Source organism: Ascaphus truei, chromosome 1 (assembly GCF_040206685.1).
Source record: "Ascaphus truei isolate aAscTru1 chromosome 1, aAscTru1.hap1, whole genome shotgun sequence".
NCBI classification, from domain to species: Eukaryota; Metazoa; Chordata; class Amphibia; order Anura; family Ascaphidae; genus Ascaphus; species Ascaphus truei.
Window position 1 is genome coordinate 274,033,279 of NC_134483.1, and position 6,786 is coordinate 274,040,064.

Genomic DNA, 6,786 nt, shown 5'->3' on the forward strand with positions numbered 1-6,786 from the left:
ACGTCCATACACATACCCCGTCTTCATCTACAATCATACGCGATTTGCAGGTAAAATACCAGTACAATCGACTACTCCGGTCAGCAACACATAATACACTTTTTAAGTATAGTTGCTTTCCAATATCCACCCTTAAATTCCCGTTCCAAAGTCCCTTTTCTGTAGCTATCTCCTAACAGGGGACCTGACTACACATGGCATGCCTAGCTATGGGGCTACAGGGGACAGTAAAATGGGCAGCAGAGGTGTAGAGGAGCACAGCAGCGTTTCTTGGCAGCATACCAGCTAGTGGATCGCCAAAATGAGGGTAACTCCAAGCAGGGATTAGTATTAAAAGAATACTTTAATGGTCAGTGCAAAGCAAAACAATGGTAGGAGCGCACCTACGCGTTTCGTCCGTAAAGGACTTTCTCAAGGTGAAACATAAACACCATTTACCTATCTACGACAGTAAAATGGGAACAGAAATACAGGGAAACATATCAGAGTGCAGTACTAGACCCAAGAGCTGACACTTCAGCCCTTGACACACGGTTTTAGGGGCAGCCAGCCGGGCTTCACCTTTTTTCATGAAGGGCGGATATCCCCTACCGTCACAGCCCCTAAATCTTGTCCCTGTATTGTATATGTATTATAAGGCACTTTGTCCAGGTCATTATACATCTCTAAAGGGTATTTTATTTACTCATTTAAATATATTTTGCATAGCCAGTGGCATATCGCTCAGGTGTGCTCCTATTTGTTTTATCAGAGGCATGTCTCCCTAGTTTATTTGGAGGGACACTTGAGGGGATATATATATATAGATATATATATATAACTGCTGATTGATAATAAAATGAGATCTCTCTCTCCCTCTCTCCCTCTCTCTTCCTCTCTCTCATTTTTGTGGGAGGAACGGATTTCGGCAAAATAATCTGCGGCATTTTGTGAACCTAATCTTGACAGTTTTGCCCATCTCTATTCACCACGCCATTCAAATATACTAATAAAAGAAAATCCAAAAATAGCATTAGTTGCATGATATTGCTGAAATACCATAAAGGCTCCTAGAGTGCTGTCAATTATGTCATTCATGAAAGGGGTCTACAACTACCGTTCAATGTGCCGGACTTATATACAAACAAATCATTAGAAGCTCCATGAGGTGAGCAAATTATTGGCTGCGTTTGCTCATCCAATTTCAGTACTGGTGTAAATAGGAATTTATCCTTAGTAAATAGGAACTTATCCCAGCTAAGTGAATAACGAATTGCTTAAAGCAGCAGTCCAAGCTGTCATTCCCCCCCCCCCCTTTAATATGTGCATCAAGACAATCCACACAATGATAAGAAATCATCTAAGTTGCCGACCGATCCGTTGTCCTGTGATCAATCGGCAAACATTCAGCTCGGGTTCACTAAATGGCCATCAGTGCAGCAGAGGAGGATCATAGATGCATAGTTATGTGGGGAAGATCATGTGACCAGGCAGTTACTAGATACAATTGGTGCACTGCTAGAGCGAGGGCAGGGCTCAAAAAAGGGTATGTGGCAGAGCTTGTTTCAGAAGAGGAAGCGAATGTGACTTTGTAAATGCTTGCTATTGAAACAAAAAATGCTTGTTACATTATAATACATAATAAATGTCACTCAGAGTTGTTAAAAAAAAAAACTAAGATATTGCTTGGTCTACAGCTTTTACATACCTGTACAATGGAAACAAAAACCTTTCACAAAGGTATCACTGTTTTTATGCAGTTATTTCACATGGTAAGAGTTACATGAAAAAAGTGAAACGTGCTTTTATGCCATAAACCTGCTACGTTTCTCCATACAGATCTGGAAACTAATTTGTTGTAGAAATGTGTTTGTAAAAACACAGGAACACTGCACCGATTTCTACTCTACCCTAACTGCTTTAAAAAAAATGATTTGTAAATATTTAAAACAAGGTCACAATGTCTCTTGGTATTAATTGATGAATCACAGTATTATATTTAAATATGTTTTGCTATGTGTATGCAATTGTAGGGGTGATGCACTTTGTAATATCAGTCCTATTGCATACATTGTTGGATTAAGTAAATGAGTAATGTGTTTAGTTATGGGGAACAAGAAGAAAGCTTCCCTGCGTGTTGCTCTGTATATAGCTTTGACAGGGTATCCCCTGACAACCCTGTACACAGCGAAAGACATAGACACTCGGTAATGCGACTCCATCAGGCGGATGTCCAGGCGGAAGCGATCATGGGGGGTGCCATGCAATCAAAGCATACACGTTTATGTGTAGAGCGCCTTGTTTATCTTTGTAGGATAAGACCCTGTGTTGAACACAGATTGTAAGAACGAAGCAACGTCTTTCAGCAAAGTTAAGTGTCTTCTGGAATACCTCCACTTTGAAAAAAATGGTCCCACATCTCCCCAGAAGGATGAAAATAAAATGGAGGTTGTGCAAAGAAGAGCTACTACGATGTTGTATACTCTGCACTCTAAAACTTTCCAAGAATCGTTTGAATAGCTTGGAACAGAAGTTAAAGGTGCGATATGAGAGAAGCTTTCAAATACAGCAAGGTTTCCGTAAGGTATCGGATGGAAGTATATTTTAGAGAAAGAAATGCTACAAAAAGTTCTTGGTCCAAGACCAACAAATTAATCGGTCACTTACAACATCACGTTTTGCCATTACATTTAACTGGAAACAGGCCAACCCGCGTACATTTCACTTCTATACTGACAAAGTGAGACCTGTTTTATAAATGGAAAATTTTAGGGCAATATTAAACAACTCTGTCTAAATTATGAAAGTATGTCTCCCCTGGATTACTGCTTTTCCAGGTGATTTTACATCTAGACAGGATTTCCTTGTTTTAGGGAAAATACATTACAGGGGGGTTTCGTAAAAAAATAATCCATTACTTGCTGAAACATAACTAACCTTTCTTTGACATGCCTTATATAAGTTATGTATATTTTATCAACTTTTCTTGTCATTCCCTTTTCTTATTTCTGTATCACATCCCAATTTGCACATTACAAAATAAAAGCCGTTTTGAGGGGAGATTGGTTTGAAGTATGGTGGGATGATCATGGAAAATGTGAGGAAGTGGGGAGTTCCTACCCCCCTCCCCATCCCCGCAGACAGATGAGTTCAAGGAATACCTTGTGTTCTTGGCAAGTTTACATCCTAGCAGGCGCTTGAGTAATTTGGGTTATGTTGGAATGCACATGAATTGTTACACTATGTCGGCACTCTTACTACAATGTAGGAGTTATTTGACATATTGTCAGTATGAATGAAGCAATCAGCGTTTATACAGTCTACAAATAGGAGTTCCAAGCTAGGAACCTCTGTGTATTTCTTTGGATATATTCCATGCATGATACCATATATATCCTGAGACATTTTCTCCCTTTTATGTGAGGTTTCCACGGTGGGCTTTAGAGGAGCCTTTTACCTCTGTGAACTCCGTGTCACCACCACCTAACTTTAAATACATTTGTGTTTATACCCTACACTCCCTGCTTATGTCCCCTATTATGTTCTAATAAAGTTTTTTTTGTTTTGAATCGTTTGGCACAGTAGGCTACAAGCTTGGGACTATATTTCTGTCCCACCTATTGTTGTCCTCATTGAGTGCAATTGTGGGTTTCTTATCCAGCAAGGATCTTTACCCTGACTAGATTTTTGTGTCCTCATATTCTCTACCCTATGCACCATGGGATTTTATGCTATTTACGGTATTTTTGGAGAGCGATAAGCATTTTGTGTTTTTCGAGTTCAAGGAATAACCAGCTAATAGAGGCTGATACAGTAAGGTCATTAAGAAAATGCTTGGGGGAGAGGAGATTCAAATACAGTGTGGGATTAAGTGACAGATTGGAAAGTGAACAGACTAGATGCGTCATGTGGTTCTTATCTGATGTCAATTTCTATGGCAGAGTATTTTACAAACGTTGAATAAGGCAAAGACAATACACTTATTGGCAAATTGAGGCGTGCTATTTGCTGTGACCTTAGTAACGTTATTAATTTATCTGATCTAGTGAATGAAAGAAGTTGTCGCTAAAGGCAAGATGTTCCTGAGTGGGTGTGCGGAGTAATCCCCTCCCTCATGTTCCTGCACGTTATTTAATATACTTGTGTTGGTGACCCTGCATGCTTGGTGTTACATGCAATATGGCTGTTTAAAGGCTATGTGTCACCTGCATCAATAGTAAGCTGCAATCACATGCATTGTGACTTAATATTGGCCCATGCGACGTGGGACCTTCACACCTGCATTAGATACTGGAAGCACCTTTTTAGAGTATTTCACATAGCAGGGGCTCCCAGGAGCTGATATTACTGTGGTTCAGCTCCAGAGACACCCTTCTTCCCACCTAGAAGGGAAAACAGCTGTTTTGTTTTTTAAAGGAACTGCTGCTTTAAATGAAAATATATATACTTGTATTATGTTGATGCTGCTTTAAACAGTCAACTTGTTTGAGACCTGAATGCACATTATGCACTACTATTAGTTTTCTACCAAATGTAACTGAAATAATAAATTAAGAGTGAGGGACCTCGTTCTAACTCAGAATCTTAGTATAGATAGGTGGGTGCTACCTGGGCTAGATTCAGAGAATATTAATATAAATATAAATATATGAGGGTGTACATAAAACGCAGTTATCCCATTGTGGTGGACTCTATCGCAAGAAAATCATGGAATATGATAAATGATCAAATCAAACTTTAATATGCATACTTAAAATGAATACAGTACATGCCAGATATAACTGGTGCTCCTAAAACAAAACAAGTGATTAAAAAGGGGGTGTTAATCTCCAAAGAGCAAAACTTATAAGCAACAAAGCTTCTAAGAAACATTAAAGCTGTGAAGCACTATGTACATTAATGGCGCTATATAAATAAAGATATACATACATACATAAAGATATACATACATACATGCATACATACATATGCTCACCGCCCAATTATCTCAAAGCACATTCTGAGAATCCAACAGCACTCTGCATCAAACAGTGCTACAAGCAGAGACTAACAAACTCAGGGGCCTATGCACTTAGTGCCGATAAAAAAAATCGCTAGGGTTTTGAAATTGCCATTTTTTACAGCATTGCTATCACGGTATGCAGAAAGCCCAGAATACCTGTGATAACAACATTTGCAAACATGGCGAGTAGCCGGCGACGTGATGATCGTCTCTCTGAAAAGGGCTCACCCGGCGAGTTCTTTCTGCTGCAGAGAGAGAGAGAGAGAGAGAGAGAGAGAGAGAGAGAGACGCCTCTCCCTGCGCAAATCTCACCCGAAATTAATGTTTTTTTAATTTAAAAATTAGCGTAGCAGGGGGTCTCTGGAGCAGAACCGCGTTAATTTCAGGTCTGGGGACCCCTGCTTCTCGAGATACAGGCCCTGTTATGGGGTGCCGGTATATCCTATGCATTTGATTCCCACGGTCATAAGCAGGGGTCCCCAGACCTGAAATTAACGCGATTCTGCACCGGAGACCCCCTAGTCCAATACACAAGTATTAAACCCCAAACAAAAAACAAACAAATTAGTTACCGTAGCGGCTCTCTGCTATGGTAATGAAGCTGCTTTAATGTAATTTTTATTAATATGTGCGGGAGCAGGGGGTCTCCTGAGATGAAGCGCTTTGATTTCAGCCTCAGTGACCCCCTACTTCCCGAATTACAGGCCCTTGTATGAGGCTCCGGGTCCGTTATCGCCGCCAGTTTTAAATCGCCCATGTCACGTGACCGGGGGGATTTAAATAATGAAGGAGATACCGGCACCCCATATCTGGGCCTGAAACTGGGGAGGCAGGGGGTCCCCAAGGCTGAAATTAATGCGGTTCATCTCAGGAGACCCCTGCTCCGGCACACTAATAATAAAAATTACATTAAAGCCGCTTCATTACCTTAGCGGATAGCTGTAACGCAATCAAAACACTTAGAAGAGAAAAAAAAAGTCGTTCGATGGTGCATTTTTTTATCGAACTTTAAAAAACTTGGATTTTTTCTAAGTGAATACCAGTTTTACCAAAAAAATTAGTGCGCGATAAATCAATGCAAAGTCGTTCGGCAATGCACTGATTTTATCACAGTTTAGTGAATAAGCCCCATAGTATCAAGGTTTGAATACAGATCAGTATTTTTTCATGTGAATTTGTATCTACTAGATCTGCAGCCAATTTATCATTAAACCCCTGGAGAAATGTGCTGAGCATTTGGACTCTAATCTAACCTCCCCCTTCCCCCTTTTTTTGTTGTTGCTAGTATAGCTATTACTTAATATCTACAAATCATTATATATTTGTCTCTTTGGAGATGAACACTCCCTTTTTTAACCACTTTTGTATTGTTTTAGGAGCATCAGTTATATTTGTCATGTACTGTATTTATTTTAAATATGTCTATTAAAGTTTGATTTGATCATTTATCATATTCCATTAATTCCTTGCAGTAGAGTCCACCACAAAGGGATATCTCTGCTTTTTATGTAAATTCTTGTACATTTTTGGACTATAATGTAACGTAAAGACTGGAATAACTTCATGAGACTTACGATCTTTAAATGCAGCAGTCCATGCTAAACCAAATGTTTTGTGCTTTTCTTTTACACTTTAAGTGATCTCTTCTTGCCCTTTCTGACATGGTTTTAGTTTTGAAATCCGTATCTCCATTGAAGAGAAGAAAATAATGATTTTTGACCCCAAAAAACTTTACAAAATATATAGCATGAAAGGTTTTAGGGGGGCACGATACTATTGTACCATTATATGAGTTGAACTCATAT